Source organism: Chroicocephalus ridibundus, chromosome 2 (genome assembly GCF_963924245.1).
Source record: "Chroicocephalus ridibundus chromosome 2, bChrRid1.1, whole genome shotgun sequence".
In the NCBI taxonomy this organism is placed as follows: domain Eukaryota; kingdom Metazoa; phylum Chordata; class Aves; order Charadriiformes; family Laridae; genus Chroicocephalus; species Chroicocephalus ridibundus.
In genome coordinates this window covers 161,027,530-161,043,571 of record NC_086285.1, presented here as the reverse complement: position 1 = coordinate 161,043,571, position 16,042 = coordinate 161,027,530, and the positions used below count along the sequence as shown (strand labels likewise).

General features: G+C 41.2%; 1 long non-coding RNA gene across 2 annotated transcripts in view; it reads right to left on the bottom strand.

Annotated features, from left to right (window-relative positions):
- Positions 1–225: 225 nt before the first annotated feature.
- LOC134512268 (uncharacterized) overlaps positions 226–16,042 on the bottom strand; it is a 71,766-nt gene continuing 55,949 nt past the window's right edge. For both annotated transcript variants that reach the window (XR_010070077.1, XR_010070078.1), the window contains exons 2-6: positions 10,992–11,097; positions 8,253–10,830; positions 6,341–6,627; positions 5,743–5,838; positions 226–5,012 (exon numbers count right to left, since the gene is read on the bottom strand). This is a non-coding gene — a long non-coding RNA (uncharacterized LOC134512268). The remainder of the gene's footprint in view (positions 5,013–5,742; positions 5,839–6,340; positions 6,628–8,252; positions 10,831–10,991; positions 11,098–16,042) is intronic.

Sequence of the window (16,042 nt, the reverse complement as noted above, 5' to 3'; positions counted from 1 at the left end):
AAAATAACGCTGATAACACATATTGTTTTAGTTGTTGCTAAGTGATGTTTGCATTAGTCAAGGACTTTTTCAGCTTCCCATAGAAGCCGAGAGGGAGCATAGGCAGGACAAGCTGGCCAAAGGAATATTCCATACCAAAGACATCATGCTCAGTATATAAACAGGGGCTGTCTGGGAGACAGGAACCCATGATTGCTGCTCAGGACGGGCTGGGCAATCCATCATTGAGTGGTGAGAGCTAGTTGTGTTGTAGCTACCTGTATTGTGTTCAAGGCCAGGCTGGATGAGGCTTTGAGCAGCCTGGTCTAGTGGGAGGTGTCCCTGCCCATGGCAGGGGGTTGGAACTAGATGATCTTTAAGGTCCCTTCCAACCTGAACCATTTTGTGTGATTCTGTGATTCTGTATCACTTTAGTTTGCATATGCTTTTACCATTATTATATTTGTCTTTTTTTTGGTCTTCTGTTACTGTTGTATTAAATTATCTTTGTCTCAACCCATTAGGGGTTCTGTTGTTTGTGTTTTTTCCCCCCTCCTTTTCTCCCTCTTCTCCCTGCCCTACTGGGAGGGAGTGAGCAAGCAGTTGTGTGGTCCTAGTTGCTGGCTGGGGTTAAACCATGACACACAGAAAAGCTACTGCTCGCGTATGGAGAATTAGAGACATAGACACTTGTGCTAGCAAAAATAAGGAGAACCAGAAAATGAAACTGAGATGGCAAAGGAAGTAAAACCACATTGTTAACTTTACCTTCCAGATATTTGTATTGGTGACATATGGACAACATGCTAATGTGGTTTTTAATGTGTGTGGTCCCCGTGGATACCAGCTTCATGGGGTGAGGATGCATGTTATGGTACGCTCAGCTGGTGCTTCACCTTAGGTTTAATAGCTGCAGTTTGTGAGGTTCTGATAATTAGATTACGAAGGGGGCTATAGTTTTTTTAAGGTATTGTCTAATCCCAGTTTGGATAATTGCAATGAGTGAAATGCATGAATACCAAGAAAAACTTGACAAATTTTTATTTTTAATAATTAAAGAGGAACCTGGAAAAACCTCTGATGGGCCCATAAAATAGTGGTCAGGAGTCATTGGCAGTAAAGATAATTTAATACAAATACACTTAAAGTTTCTCAAAAAGCAGCATTTTAAAATCTTGTAATTATTTTGCTGACATCCTCAACACAATAAAAATGTATGAGTCCAGTAAGCAGTAGAATTTAAATGTTTATAATGTAAAGTGCTGTAATGCGCTTTCCCACCAACTGTATTTGGAGACAGAAAAATTAGAAATTGATATGAAACATTATTTTGATGGATGAAATGGCCTGGTACCAGTTTAGGACACAAAGGATGCGTCAGCTGAGGTTTCTGGCTGCTTTTAAGTTTGTTGACTATCATAGAATAACACCTACAGATAGCCTCATATTTGCCCAGACTGAAAAAATGTGTTTAACAAAGGAATCTAAATTGGGCATGGAGTTCCTTCCCTAGAAAACTGAAAGAAAAAGGCATTTTCTAAAGAAAATTCAGCAGTCTGAAGATCTCAGTTGCCATCTGGAGATACCTGTCCATTTTCATTCACCAGAGCAGTAGCTTGGAACAACAATAGGACCAAAAAAAGGATTCATAAATCTGAGCATTGAGCAAGAGGCGGCAATCTCCTCCTCTGTGATTACTGCAAGGTCTGTGTGGTCCCTGAATGTTGGATCATGTCACATGGGAAGCCTGACATGTCTAGAAGGAGTTGGCAATCAACCTTTGTGTGGATAACTTTTTACCAGACATATAACAGTAGGAGTGCTCAAGATAAATAATAACATACTTGTGGGTGGAGTGCCCTGGGAGGCTACAAATTGACCTAAGGATAACTCCTAATTGGGATGAACCTTTTCCTCTTTTGTCTTGAAACAAGGACTCTGTTTTTCTTCTCTGAGGCCCTCGTGCTCTTATGTTCTGTAATTAAACAATAGCCCTTACTGTTGAGGGCTTTACTATGTCAGAATTTGGCCATGGTATAAACTGGAATGCATAATCCACTACAGTCAATTATTTCATTCTACAGTGCCAGAACAAAGGCTGGATTGTGTGGTCAGGATAAAAAGACAAGACAGATCTGAATATATTCTCAGATTTGAATTACTCAGTGACCATGTAAGTCAACAGAAGATATGTACTTAGTGCTTTGGAAATCTGGGGCAGAGGGTAGGAGGGAAAGTTGACTTATTCTCTGTTTCTCTTGGTCATTCCTTTCTCTGTTTATTCTTGTTTAGTTTGTCATTCCTTATGCTTTGGCATAAGAGAATATGGTGAACCAGCTGCCCTTCCTAGGCCCTCAAAAGGGAATTTTTTCCCCCCGACAAAGAAAACCAACTCTGTCTGGACATATTTCAGGAAATTCCAATTAACGTTGGAATTACAATTAACATTTCCATATGTAGATAAGGGGTCAGAATAAACGTGTGTACATGTTGCTCTTCATTGCGTGTGATGAGAAAGATCACTTCAACAGCTAGGATCATAGGAAGGTAGACAAAATCTGTTTTTCAGCCTACTACAGCATGTTGGATCTGACAACTACAGCTAAATTTATTGTCAGGGCAATTCCATGAGTTACAGGAATGCTGTCACCCCTGCTTTACAGCTCAAGAAGTGAGGGTACAGCATAGACTAAGTGAAGGTCGGGGAGGTGGATTCAAAGACTAATTATCAAAGGTTTAATGTCAAACTGAAAGAAGGTATTGGATGGTGTTCTGCAAGAATCCATCTGGTCCTGTTAAATGCTTTTTTAAAGACTTGGATGAAGGAATATAGAATGTCCTTATTGAATTAGCAAGTAATATAAAACTGTAAAATGTTTGCAAATATTTGGAGACTAGGATGAGGATTCAAAAAAGATCTCAGAAAAATGGATAGCATGTACTGTAAAAGAATAAAGAAGAGAGAAATGTCATATATTTAGATAGGCAGAATCATTCCGCAAGATAAAAGTTAGGCAGCAGCACTCCCACCTGAGATCGGTAACCATAATTTTGGGGCACAACAGTCCTTAGCATAAATGGAAATTGTTCCCATAGGAACTAAAAAAAAATCACTGTGAATCCCATCAATCTTTATCCTACAAAGATGATTTTTTCAAAACTATCTGTGAATACCTACCATGGGCCTATGGCAGTATTTAATCATGCACCTGTTAAAAAGACAGTGTGTGGCATCTATGTTTCTTACTTAAGGAAGAGGAAGAAGCAGGCTGCACCACGTTATGGGAACAGATGCGTTACCACATTTCTCAGTGTGCATGTGGAAGCAGAGGCAGTAGGGAAGCAATGTGTAGCACAGGCTTCTCTCAGATGATGCTTTTGATTCTTCTGAATTTCACCGATTATTTTAAGAAAAGCTTCTAGCTACTGTGTTTTTCCAAGAAAACCACAGAAATGTAAGTTCAGTCAACTGTTGTGATACGGACATCTACAACAGCAGCTCTGCCCAGTCCCATTGACCCCAGTGAAGAATTACCTCAGATGGAAACTGACTGTCATAGAAATCAATTTTAAAACCATTCTAGTTTCCATGCAATAAAAAGAAAAGAAGGAGAATATGTTTTTTGTGTATTTTAGTGAAGGTACCCCAGTTTGAAATAGCCCTTGCATTACATCCCACTTTTCACTCATTCAAAAAGTTGCTAGTCACAGAGAGTCCCCACTGCGTGTTTTCAGTTCTCAGTCGGTGAAAGCCTGGCTCAGTGGACCCAGTGTCTCTCAGTACCTATTCACAATTAAATCTCTCCATAATGCTCATGAAGAAGCTTTGGGTGTGAGTGCAAGAGGCTGAAAGAGTACCTGTTCGAAATAGGAAACCGGCTGCAGAATGGAGTGCAATCCTCCACTCAAAGTAGACCTCCTTTCCTCAAAGCCATTTCTCATTTTCTGCCTTTCACCTCTCATTTTTTCCCCTCTTTTAATGAAAATTTATGGCAATAGAATAAAACCAATATATATGATTTTTCTTCGATGTTTTCAAAGGCAAAACAAGAATATACACATTTTCAAGTGACACTTTGATGTGACTAAAAAATTTGTCATCTGGTGGGAGTGCTAATTAGAGGCAATTGTCATTAAGATTTACCTGCCAATGTATTCCATCTTCCAAAAAAGATTACATTTGTTTACTTTTGGAATCTCACAGCTTTAGAGATTTTCAGACACAGGAAATGAATGTAGTATGTGGCAGCTCACTGCTCAGGATGGCACTAGCAGGAACACTCTCTTGCCTTTGTCACTGATGTACAGGACTGTGCAGACTATAAAAACCTTCCAGCAGTTTTAAAAAGTAAAAATGGGAGGAAAGCAATACTGAGAAAAGCAAACTATCTGAATATCTGAAAGGAGAGAATAGACTCCCATGGAGATTCCAGAGTACGGCCAAGTTACATTACTGTTAATCAAAGGCAGTATTCCAGAAGCAAGGAAGACAGCCACACAAAGTTCAGTAGATTCAGTTGAAGGGAGGAAAGTGGGTGGTTACAAAGCATGGATTACATTCCATAGTGTTTGTGGATGGAAGTCTCGTGCCTTTTTGGTATTTCCCCAGATGGATTTGATCCCATGCCACTGAGGAAAAGAGGTTAACCAAACACACAGAGATAAAGTGTCCACTGCAAGTAGATAGCAAGGCATTGTTGCTATATCCAGAGATAAACAAGTAAGGCTGAAAACACAGAAGCTGTGGATTTTGTGTAGCTTGCCATGGTGGCACTTCATTTTTAGGTGTCTTCAACATCATGGAATTCATATGACTCCATTAGATACGTAGGCTGCTGTTGTAGGTCAGGAAAAGTCAAACGTCTTAAAGTGGGATCCACAAAATCTAGCAGGAAGGCTGCTGAAGTTATCCAGGAGGACATGATCATACGAGGCACAGCTCTCCAAATCAGGGTGTTTAACTTGGGCCCTCAGGGAGGGACTTTCAGGGATCAATGTTGCCAAGAAACCTCTGCAGCCACTGCACCTTTTTGCTAAAATACAGGAGAAAATGGAGTTCATCTTCCTTTATCCAATAGCTCACTGATTACAAAGCCCATCTATAAGACTGAAAACCTATATTTCAGACCAACAGGCTAGTTGGACACTCATTGGTCTAAGAAAAGTGGAGGGATAAGAAACTGAATTGATAGCAATCTACTCGAGAAGACAATCTGGACTCAGTCTCTCCTTAGCACCCCTGTTACATTGATTCATCTCCTAATCATTAGACTGTGTCTTGGTGACATTTGTCATACATTAGATATGAGATTCATCTACCTTAGTGCAGATGTTTAAAATAACACCAGGGACCTAGATGCCCCAAGATCCCATTAGAGTTAAAAGAAAACAAAACAGTGGATCTTAGGTGCTATCTCTCCTGAAGGTGAATGCATAAAAAAGATTCACTAAATGACATCTTGAAAATTCCTGTTTCTCCCCATTGACTGAGGATGACCTTAATGAGCTCTAATGGATGTGTTTATATGGGTACTCACAATATCTCTAAGGCATCACAGTTTTTATTATAGAACCATGGTTTCAAAGAAAACCAAAAATAGTTCTAGAGAACTGACCTCAGACTCACAGAGATCACAACTTTCTCAAGTCCCTTTTTTGTTCTCCCACACAAGAAATTATTTTTGTAAGAAAATGATTATATGAATTTGATTGTTTCCAAATAAATAGTTCACAGCTACATAGCTTAGAGACAGTTAAACTCACCAAGCTCCTTTATTGCTCACTCACAATAACACAGTAGGATATCTTTCCTGTGCAAAGATCTCAGTGCACTCTACAACATTAAAATATGTAAGTGTCCTATGGAAGAAGAAAACAGTAATCATATTTTAATGGTAAGGTATGTAAAATAGAAAACAATTATAAGATTTAAAGAGGGTCACAAACTCAGCAATATATGAGTGGGCAGGGATAGGCAGGAACTAGAACACTCTGCCCTTTATGACCTCAAATTACTTCAAAACGTCTTCCTTCTGTTGGCCAAGTAGTTAATAAAATAGGGGCTTATTTATAATAACTGGGTTCTTTTAAATGCTTTGCAAATCAGGAACACGGAAGCAATTCCTCAGCCAACATTACCCTCTTTCTTTTTTGTTATGAAAAATCTACCCACATTCTTCAGAAGCAGGACAACTTGTCCAATAGTGTTTGCATCACCATGGAGTGCTTGGCAGCTGTCAGCACTTTGGAAGCACCTCAGCAATGTGTATTTGGGAACACTTTCAACCACAACTTTTCTCTTTTATGTACACTCCTGCCATTTGATGCATACTGGAACATCAAAAGACATGAAAGGACTCACCCAAAGATGCTGCTGTTCACTTTAATTTATCCTTTGCATTGAATCCCAGTAGGGCAACTTGAAGAGAAAAGATGGAGGTGGTAGGTTATCAAACCATATCATCTTTTAAACCACTTTTTCTCTCTTTTGCAATTTGCAAATCCTGCCGTAAAGCAGGTATTAAAAAGAATCAATCTGATTTCCTGAAGGGTGCTACATTAATTATTCAGATGCAGCTCCTTGCAGAATAGACGAGGTCAGACGGCAACAAGTGCAAGGGGAAAAGGAACTAAACATGTCCAGGTAACCTGCAGAAACAGAGGATCGACGTGTTTATGAAGGCAAAGAAAACAGTGATGTCTCAAATAAAAGAGGTGGGACATTAACCCTGCAAATGCCTTCTCTGCCATAGGCGTGGGTTATCTGATGGGCTTTCTTGCTTGGAATCTTATTGTCCCTTGGGAGGTGACACATATAATACATGTCAGATTCCTCTGTGCTCCTGTTTTAAATACAGGGCCTATTTAGAATAATTTGATACATGCCATTGACTCTAATAGCCAGAGGAGCCTAGGTCTCATTGTCCTATAAGTGCTCTTTGCCTTTTCTACCTCTTTTTATGATGCTTCTTTCTAACGCACCTCAAATAGTCTATGAATTAAGCAAACTCATCTTATTAGAAGAGTCTCCAGGGTGCCTTCAGTACTTCAGCTTCTACCTTCAGAGCCCGGACACAATCAATGAATGAATCAATAATAATCAATGCACAGAGCATTTCAGCAGGATTAATGACTGGCTGGGAGGCGCTGATGGGCAGAAATTAAGTCAAGGACCATTAATCCCAGCTGGTCATTTGTCTCTAGGCAGTGCTTTGTGCCAAGGTCATTACTGCTATTCTAAGAAAAAAAATAAAAGGAAGCTGACATCGGCACATGGATATTTTTAACCTGGCTTGTGCAGAGTCAGTTGTTTTGTATGACTCTTTCTATTAAACGTGAGCCACCTTCTGTCTGGCATTTCCACTGCATAAAATGTCCCGGCACCATTTTCTCCATCTAGTCAATCAACAGGCTTTTTCAACCACCTACAGGTGTCCTAGGATTCATGGAGCCTGGCAAACCATGGTCTCCTGCAGCCAGGATTTACCCAAACCCTCTCCCCACAGACATTCAGCTGTGGCTAGGATGACAACAGGGATATGTGCATTTCTGCCAAGGTGTTAGGAATTGTGGCAGCCACATATTTTGTCTGTTGGGTCCTCAAGAAATCCCATCAACTCAAGGCAGAGAGGGATAACAGAAGTAAAAGGACTTCAAAAGATCTTCTTGGATAAGCCCCAGCATGTTCATCTAACCACTCAGCTACACACAGACACACAGAGGTGGGATGACATTAGAATCATAAAGTTTCCCAAAATATCCTAAAAATTACTGACCTGTGATGTATGGCAGCCATACTGTGTCTACACAATATTTGAAGGGCCAACACTGAAGTGGAGTCAGGACCATATTTGTTAACTGCTGGAAAGCTCTCAGAGCCAGTCTGGTAAACCCAACTGCTGCACCCAAGAACACCTTGCTCTTCAAAGCACAGGGCATTCCTGTGTGTCTGGTGTATCTTGATGCTCTGAGCCTGTCCCATTTCCCTCTGTCGCGTTAAAAGGACTGTAGTTTCGATATTTGTCTGTCAGAGTCCCAGGACTTTCACTGATTTACTATCAGAGTCCCACCAAAGGACTTTCACTGAATCAGATTCACAAATAATCGAAATTAGTTATTTATTGAGAGCGACAGTCGCAGATTCGAGATTGCCGTTGATAAATTCACTGACTACAATAGCACTAATTACTTAAGGTTAATATTGCTAGCAAAAATAACGATAGTGCAACAACCCAGGGTAACATTCACCAGAGGGTGAAAGGCGCAGCGCTTACCCAGAAAGGCGTCCCTGCCTGGGGTGGAGGAAGAGAACGCAGCCCGTCGACTGATCGGTCAGGTATCAAGTTTCTTCTCTCCCAATTTAACAGTCATTTTCTCCATCCTTTTATCTCCAAAATTACGAGGTTTCCCTCCCCTAGGTGACGTGTAGTATGATTTGGGTGGAGAGACGAGTGCTATAGTCATATATGTTTAGCATGATCTCTAAAATCTTCATTAGCATATGCAACTTTAATATGCATTTCACAGGTAATGAGGCAAAGGTCAATTACCGGGCATGGTAGCCTCTCAAGGAAACAAAGAGCTACACAAAGTCTCTGTTATCTTGATTTTACTGTCTCTGCTGACGAAAAGCAGGGCTGTCCTGGCTCCCCAAGACAAGCAGGGCTGTCCTGGCTCCCCAAGACTACCCTGTTATTTATGTATCCTGTGATAGCCAGACAAGCCTTCACTCCCCTGGGTTGCACAAGAGATAGCAAAGCCAGTCTTAATTGCTCTTTGAGCACAGAGAATTCACCTCATTATCCAAATTCCACACCCTCTGTGCTTGTGGAATGTGTTAAGAGTGATATAACGACCGACAATGGGTGGACATTCCAAGTAAGGTTCCTTCACATCAAGATCCAGCTGTTTTCTTTTGCAAGACTCATACAGCATGGACGGTATTATATTGCTCTTAGTAGTTAGCTATGAAGAAGGAGCTAGATAGTCCGAATCATGGTAGGTAAGCCATAATGTAGCAGGGGCCTGGAGGCTGTGTTGTGTTACTTACTATAAAATGCACTGAAGGGCAACTCACAACACTGCTTGAGATTTCTTCCCATTTCCAATGGGTTTCAGGTTTTTATGTAATTCAGACAGGAACCAGATCAAATTGGAGTGCCTCTCCATTCTATGCAAAAACCATTTAGCTAACAATGAAGTCTGAGCCTCCTCATGTGCTGCATAACCCCATAGGTGGACAAATTTTCTTGTCTAAATGCAAACGTGAAAGCTCTAAAAATGTTTTGAGTGGAGATGGAACTTTTGAAGGGGAAGCTACTAGATGAAAATACTCTTCTGAGATTCTTCTGAGGCAGCAGGTAAAAAGAGCTTCATTATTACTTTCTGATAACTGGGCAAAACTTTGACATATACGTTACTGGCTTTCTGGGAATTTTGGAAAACTAGTATCTCAGGGGACACAGTCTAGGCTTGTAAAAAAAAAGGAAGAGCAGATAGTACTTGGATCAAGAGACAATGTGAAAATTCCTATGAGGTGGAGGAATTTTACTTTGTCTCATTTGGGCAGAAGAAGCAAAAAGCACAAGAAGCTTGCATTCAGTGCAAGCAGAATGTCAATAACAGCACAGATTCTTTTGAGTGCAAACACGTAGCTGCCTGGGCTGTATCAGTTATACAATTCAGCTATGAAATGGATCTCCTCAGAGCAGATATATGCTGTGTGAAGTAGCAGTTACTTTTTTACATGCTTTTACCCTGTCTCTCCATGGTTTTATTTGATGTAATCCACTTTTTGTTAAAAAAAACAACACCAACAACCACCTGAACAAACCAGTTCCTGTTCACTTTCTGTAGGCCTTTCATGATTTACAGATACTGGCTATATCCCTCTTTTTGGCTGTCATAGGACTGGTGGGAGAAAGAACTATATACGGGTGTATTTTTTCTACATACAAACTAGAAAAAATTTTATGTTGAAATATTAACAAGGCAAGCTAACTATGTTGCAAGAGAAGCTGATCAGGTGCTGTTTCAATGCTTGAAGGAATTAATGATTAGCAAATGAAGCAGTTTTCTGTGCAGTTTGTGTCATATTGTTTAATGAAACTAAGAGAAAAAATTAATGACTTAATGACTCAAAATCCTGAAGAAGTCATGCAGAAATAGATCAAAATCTCCGGGAGACTATGGGCTGGAAAATGTAGCCTCTACCTTGTGCTACAGAAAAGGAGCAAAACTCAAAAGAAGCAATGACAAGCTTGTCTTGTCCTAATTATGTTCACTAATAACGGGTTCATTCTCAGCCTACGGCTACAGCCATGCTATAAGATGCTTCTGGTGTGATTTCAGAGTTGTTGTTGACACCACTTAATTAGCAAATTGGTACCTCACCCTGTACAGGCCCATATTAAGGTACAAAAGTGTATCTCTGCAGTGTTCTCTGGGTTTTCTCACAGCTTCACCTCCCATGTTTAAACCCAAGGTATATATTTATTTATATATATAAGCATATTCAACTAGATGTGGTGTTTTCTGGGGGCTTGCAGGAGTGTAAGCTGCATTGCAGGTTCCTTTCTTGTTGGTCCCATCAGCTCACACAAACCCAGCAGGTATTGCAAACAGTATCCTCTTTCAGAGGAAAATAAGTGTGTTTTCCAGGATATGTGTCCGAAGGCAAAGTGAGAGAATGTGGAGAAGCTTAATGAGAAAGGAGTCCTCAAGAAAGAGGTGTGGGGGTGACTCTGCAGCTGCCATTCAACGAGTCTCAATGGAGGAGACTAGCAATGCCCATGCCCAAGCCTCCTTGACACCACTGCAGTACCTCCTGGGAGTAGGGTTGTCCTCACCAGCCTGCAGAGGGTGGAAGAAGCAGTGGCAAATGGTCAAGTTAGGGTAGGTGACATGGGAGCAGGGCTTGCTAGCAAGGAAGGGAAAGCTGAAATAGCTAGGCAGGAAACAGAGTCCAGCAGCCCAAAACCCAGTTACAACACCACCCCAGAATGATTTCTTACCTCACAAATATTCGAGATTGCTTCCCATGAGGGCAGATCTGAGAACTTTCATCTTGGTTCTGATGAGAGAGTGAAACTGTGTCCCTGGTTGAATAAACTGTGTTTGCTGAGAGAGAGAAAAATTTTAAATTCAAAGACTTAAATTCAAAGCAGTAATTAAATGTGCAGCAATTCTGAGAGTATTCATACTGGTAAATGTTATTGACATTTCCTTTCTGCTTTTTCCAGTGGAAACAAACTATTAATATCTTATTTTTGTAATAATGAGCTCTTGATAGACATGGAATTTATTTTTTCCTGTGTTGGTTTATCCCTGAATCCATTTTCACCAGTAACAAATAGAGATTATTCTTCTTTAGCATCACTGATGACAGAAAGAGGAGCACAGCATGGGAACATCAGGAAATGTCAAGAAATGAAGTCAAGAAATACATGGCATCAGTGCCAGTTTGCCACCTACTGCCTCAGTCACTGGAAAGGGCTGATCTGTGTAAGCTGCAGAAGCAGTAACTGAAATCCTGACCCAAACCACTAATGACATAGAGAGCAGCTTCCTAAATTCTTCCCGAACCACTCCAGGTACTTGGAGTTAACATGGAGCTTCTGGGTCTACTGCCTGTAATGGTGCTTTGGTATGTTCTACAAACACCAATTATGCTTGTCTCATGAATAATTACAGGCTTGCTTGCTCCTTTGCTTTAGCGGAGCTTTTTTTGAATTTTCTAGAAACAGATCCTTTGGAACATTTAGTAAAGGACTCTAGAAATCTGGATAACTACTAAATTATATTGCTCAGCCTCCCTCCAGTTTACCACTGATTAAATGTCCTTACGAAGCACAGGGGCAATTATAATAATTGATGGGGTTTTAAGAAGAGCTGAGTCGAAAATACTTTTGTGCTGGAAAATGCCTTGTTGCTGAGCTAGAAAAGGAAAGGAAATAATTTGATAATGTTTTGTTATACAAAAAGATAGAAAATAAAAGTGTTTCAAATAAAAAAATACACAATTCAGCAGTCTGATCTTAGCAGAACAAAGCATACCAGAGTTGAAATGGCTTTTTTTTGTTGGGAAACTTATTTCATTTTATAATGAAGCATGATTTGTAGGGAGAAGTAAGGTCTTTTGATTAGATGGGATGAGGCAAATGGAAAAAAACAGAGAGCCTCATAGGCATGCAGTCCTCCCTTTTCTTTTAACAATTATAAGACAGTGAAAGAAATATGATGTCAAAATCGGAACAAGATGTTTCTAATTTTTTTGGAAACAAGACATTCAAAATCAACTAAATTCTCCTTTTTAACCCCAAATGTTACCTTGCTTGCTGCTTTGGAATGAGTTTTACCTGGACAAAGTGTTTTCAATTCAGCCATCCCAGCACACTAAGGATGAAAAAAATTATTTTCCCACAGACACCAGATTTGGTTCGAAATGGAGCCCTCTGCCCAACCACTGACCTGTCTGTCAGCAGGGCAGCCTCCATGTGCTTCGATCCTTTCATTAAGATGTTGGTAATCACGGTCAAATGATCCAACCATAACAGAAAAGCCCAGCCCAAGAGTAACATAGTGGCTGCACCCTCCTGGGGGTAGACGGCCACTGCGATATACGTGTCTTGGCACAACGTACACCCTGACACCGTATCAGATTGGCCACGTTACTGCCTCCTTCATCCTTCCCTGGAGCAGTTCTCCCCTCTGCTGCTTTGGAGTCTTTACATTGTCCTTTGAACGCAGCCCCTAAGTATTAATCTACACAATCAGAAAAGAAGACAAACAAATAAAAAAGACGCTGTGAAGATTTTCATCTCTGCCCCACGCCACCAGGCACGTTGCACCCAGCACAGCTGAGACCTGCTGCTCCTGTTACTGTCTGCCGGGAACAGCCTGTCTTGCAAGGGCTCCAAGCTATTTGAGGAGGTGGCACCCACACCACACAGAAATACAAAGCCCTTTGTGCTTAATCTGTCACTGCGCCTGGCCTTGAAGAGAAGTGGGATGTGGAGTTTGTTTGCACAGGGCAATGCACTGTTTTCTTTGATAATTGTCTGTATTGTGTACATCTTCTTCTTTTCTTTTTTTTTGGCATAGAAATCCCAAGAAGGAACTTATTGCTCATTTGCACTCTCTCTAAATAACAACCTCCTTAGAAAAAAAAAAAAAAGAAAGAAAAAAAGCCTGGGAATTATTTCTCTGTGCACTGGAGAATTACTGGACGCACACAGACATCGCTACTCGGTTACTTCAAAGCTGCATTCATTGACTCATATCCTCTCTAGTTCAGGCTTTTTTAGGGCACCCTGGGAACAGCTCTCAGGAGCTACACTTGTGCAAAGTGGCTTACTGGCCATGCTGTCCTCCATGCCCACTCTCCAGAGTGGAGACATTTTTTGCTCTTCCAGCTATCTTTACCTTGTCCTTTGCTCTTCTGGTGACACAAGAGCCAAAAAGTAACAGCACAAACTTGTCTTGACATGAGACCCTGTGGGTTGAAGGCAAATTGAAACCATCTTTGCTACACGACTTCTTGATTCTTGTGAATGGTCCATCTCCTACTTACTGTGTTTCTTTCCATGTACTTTGAACATTTTGCCAAGATATGCTAGCATCAAGACTATGTCAGAAACAGCTACTGGCTTTAAATTGATGTATGTTTTGGATATCAGCAATGCAATATTCAAACTGTATGCAGGCTTTGGATGACACTTTCCTGCCCGTAGGTTTCCTCCCAGAAGCAGATGACAAAATATTGTGTGCAAAATGCACAATGAAAACACTGCTAAGGATCCTGCTCCTGTGGGTTTGGTGGGCCTTCTTATTAGCAAAGAAAATTGCTGAGAATAAAACTTCAGCAGCTAAGCCAGTTGTAGTGCTAGTGGAGATATCTGTAAACACAACTGTACAGAGTACCCTGTCATGCAGAGATGCCATCACATTTTAATGTAGTCTGTAATGTTGTTTCCATGTAAAAACTTGACTGCAAATTATTTCTGTCTGCCCTCTCTGCTTCAGGGGAATCCATGAATACCCTACCTTGCCCCAGAGTATGAAACCATAGTCACAGAATGGGCAGCTCCAAATTTGTTTGCCCTCATTTTGAGGTCTATGTGATCCATGGCATGTAAAGTGACATGACGAGCCCACCAATCATGGAGAGAAGCAGCATGTATTATTTGACCAACCTAGGGCTTAGGGAGGGAAGGAAGTGGCACTAATGGGGAGAAGAGACACAGAGGCAACAAAGACGATTTCTGTGGAGAAGACATAGGGACTGTGCTTGAGGAAGAAGTGGTCACATAGGAGGAAAGGTAGTTGTAGCACAATTTTGATGTATTGAAGCATTAATGGTCCATTCGTTGATTTACACTTGAGACCCACTCTTAGCTTTGCATATGGTGATAATATGAAGGAAGACAGATGCTACAACTTTAGGTGCTAATATTTCTACTGCTGTGTGGAGGTGTGCAGCTTCTTGTTCTCTGAAAAAACTGGTGAGAGTAACAGTCAGCAGTTTCTTCTGGAGCAGACCCAGCACACTAAAGGGCACATCAAGAAAATGTCTCTATTCCCCTTCCAAGCTCCAAATCAGAAGACATTAGGGACAACACAGGTGCAAGATGCCCTCTCATCCATGACACGTCAGTCATTTTAATAAGCAGCCTATGTTACTTATTAAACAGATACACATAAGGTATCTATTATGTGATTGATAGTAAAATACTGTAAAATACACTTTACTGTAAAAGACCACACTTTTAATGAGTTGATTCTGTTTCTGTTTACTTAAAAGAATAAAACCTCAGCGATAATGGGGACTGCTTGCCTGTACAGAGTATTTTGAGCCTAATTAATTTTATGTATGGACAAGGGCTGCTTTATTCACTAGATTAAGTTCCAATGTAACATTTCTTGCTTGTAGTTTGGGGCACAGGGCACTATTTTATTAGCCATTTTAGATTGCTTGTTGGATTTTTTTATACTTCAATAAAACTTCTGGCATGGTTGCTGCTTTCCCTTCTCTCATAGTTGAACAGACAACAATGTAAAGTTTTCAAACAAAAACCCTGGAGTTTTCACTGAGCTCCCAAAGATATACAAAAGAGATGAGCACAGTCAGACCTGCCAGCAGAAGGTGCTTTGTGTCAATGATCACTCCACCAGCTAGAATTCTTACTGCATGACAAACTCAAAAGCAGCATCCCCCAGGACCAAGGTGCATACCAGAGAAGCATTGCCAAGACACTGATGTAGGTGTCCTTCTGTGTTGCCTTTCCAATGGATATTGGAATGGTTGAAGTCCCTCATGAGGACCAGGGCTAGTGGACGTGAGGCTGCTCCTGTCTATAGAGGGCCTCATCTGCTTGGTCTTCCTGGTCGGGTGACCCATAGCAGACCACCACTGTAACATCACCTGTCCCTGCCCTCCCTTTAATCCTGACCCATAAGCTCCTCATCCATCCCCAGGCTGAGCTCCATGCACTCTGGCTGATCATTGTCATAGAGGGTGACATATCCTCATTGCTCCTGCCTGGCCTTTCTAAAGAGCCTGTATCCTTCCATTTCAACACACTGGTCATAGGAGCCATCCCACCACATCTCCATGATGCCGATAAGATCAGAGCCTTGCAGGCATGCACAGCTCCTCTTGTTTATTCCCCATGCTACGTGGGTTTGCATAGAGGCATTTGAGTCAAGTCCCTGATGAAGCTGACTTACTGGCTGGAATTCCTTGGTGCTGCACTCCAGGTGCTCTCCTGCTGACCTTCTCCAGGGTCTGGGCATCTATTGCTGGCACTGTCATCAAACTGACCAAACCCTGCCACTTCCTGAAAGGAGTGAATAACTTGATGACAGTTTTTTCTTAGACTCCAGTCCATGGAAAAAATGTGCATCAGGAAAACTTAACGTCCGACATCATACAGAGCGGGAGCAGAAGAGCCCAAAAGGGAGACCAGTGGGAGATCAGAGGATGGCCTGCTTGCATTCAAGCTCAGTAACAACCCCCTCAGAGCCATACCAAAACCACTCTACAAACTAGAGCAAGGAAAGAGCT